Source organism: Electrophorus electricus, chromosome 18, assembly GCF_013358815.1.
Source record: "Electrophorus electricus isolate fEleEle1 chromosome 18, fEleEle1.pri, whole genome shotgun sequence".
Lineage (NCBI taxonomy): Eukaryota > Metazoa > Chordata > Actinopteri > Gymnotiformes > Gymnotidae > Electrophorus > Electrophorus electricus.
Window position 1 is genome coordinate 5,974,409 of NC_049552.1, and position 2,281 is coordinate 5,976,689.

Below are 2,281 nucleotides of genomic sequence, written 5' to 3' on the forward strand. Positions count from 1 at the left end.
AGGCCACGATAGGTTAAAAAGGTTTCCAAATTGATTCCAAGGACTGTAATCCCTCTGCCGTAGCTCACCAGGACCGCCAATATCCCTGGCCATCCCAGAATCCCCCGATAATGATTCTAGGGGAAAAAAGGAAGTATCAATGTGTTGTGTTGGTGTTTTTTTGGGTGGGGGAGGGGGGGGGTGATGGGGGCAGTATGGTCAGAGGTCAGAGGTCATAGTGGGCAGTAATCATTCAGTATAACCTCAAGAAAATCCCAAAACATTTTTCAGTCATCTTATTTAGGAATGTGATGGTTTTCCAGTTCTCTTAGCATTGCTGTTCAGATGGTTCTAATCATATGTTTCACAGAATTAACCAAGCAAAGGTCAAGTCATTTAATAGCAAGATTTATCAGCATGAAAAATATGTTTTTTCATTGGCAACCAAAGCCCCTTTAGTGGGGCGATCTGCTCCAGCTTTCACTGTTGGCTGTGATCTGTTTCTTTTATGTCCTTTGCATTTTCTGTAATCCCACCACCCAGAACACATCCTACACTGTCCTAGGAACATGGGGAATTTAGACCAGTAATAAATGTCCCAATAACCATCTATCAAAACATGGCACTGAGGGTTGTAACGATCTGATTGTTCATTTGGGAATCTTTCATGCGAGAAGCTTTTGGTGGAGTAATGAGAAAGGACTACTCGGCATCTTCTTTTCAAACGTAATCTGTCTGCTTCGGGTTGGGATTCATAAAAAAGGAAATTGCTTTGCGTCTCTCTGTCCTTAATCTCTGGATTAGGCTGGCACTGTGGGTCTATGAGGGTCATTTGTGCACATATGAGTGGAGGCGTACACCCATCAGACTAGAGCTGCTTGGCCCAGATGCAAATGGCACTGCGGATAGCTGCCAGCCCGAGAGGCGGTGCTATATCCAGGCCACGCCTTTCATATTTGCATAGAGGAATGCGATGTTCTCCAAAACCTCTACTTTGAATGTATTCGATATGGTCCAGAGTACGTTTTTTTTTTTTTTTAATTAATCAATAATACTTGAAATCCATACATTCTAAAATATATCGCTTGTGCTTTCTCAGTGTCAGGGAAAGCACAACTGCTAATTGCAAAGCACTTTTACACATACAAAGGCTTTTTCCAGAAAAAAAAAAAAATTCTGTTTTCATATCATCTATTCAAATCTAATAATGATGTCTGCATTGCACGTTTTATTAATCTTGGTTCTGTTACACCACAACTCAATAAAGAGAGCAATAGGATATAGCAGTTTTCACATGCAAAGAGCTTTACTTCTAATCATCCATCTTATGAGAACGGACAGTTCGTATTTCTCCTGCAAGGCTGTATCAACCAAATGAGTTCAACCAAATGAGATCTAATCGAGCAGCTGGAACCCAACAAAGGCAAAACTAGGAGATGAGCAGTGCAATTATTTTATTTAATAGGTAAGTGAGACATGAGTAGAGAACAACACTAGACATTCACAGACCAAAATAGCAGAAATTGCTGCTTTTCTTTCAAAATGAGGACTTCCTAGCTGGACTCATATCCCTGCAGATGCAGACCAAGGAGGAAAAAGTGGATAAGATATTTTTAGAAATGTAACACCATTGCAGGTTAAAGTATTTGATGTGTTTTAAGGCAGGACTGCTAAAAACAGCCAAATGGCCTTTGCTCTGTGCTTTTAAGAGGATCATGGCTTCCATCATGCAGGAGACCCACCGCAGCGATCCGACTCATCTTCCCACCCTGGAGCTTCCTTCTTTCCATCTCTCTACATTTGGCCCCTGCCTCTGCTTGTTTACGTCTATGTCCCCGCCCACCCTCTTTGGTCACCTCTTTCCCTCGTGCTACCTCAGAGTGCATTCATTCTGTCATTTATGTGCTATTTAGGCCTCTCTCTGTCCTCTCATCTCTTCCCAGGGACTAGACAGCCTTTCTCCCTCCGGTGCTGTTACTGCAGAAAGCTCTCAGCCCATGTAGAGGCTCTGGGATGAAGCACCGGGGTCAATTTCCCAAAATTCTGTACCGCTCTGATTGTGCTGCAACCTGTAGGGCCCTAAGAGTTATAGAAGCAGAGGATTTCCGTTTCTTACGGTTGTTCCCGAGTAATGCTTCCCCCACCCACGAGCTGAAATTAGCATTGGTTCTTATGCAACACAGTTTTACAATGCAGGTCAAGAGGATTTATGAGGGACCAAATGTCAAAATACACGTGAAGACGTCTTTCCCTCACTCATTTCCTCCTCTCAGCTTATCGTAACCGCTTCCTTCCGGTTCCA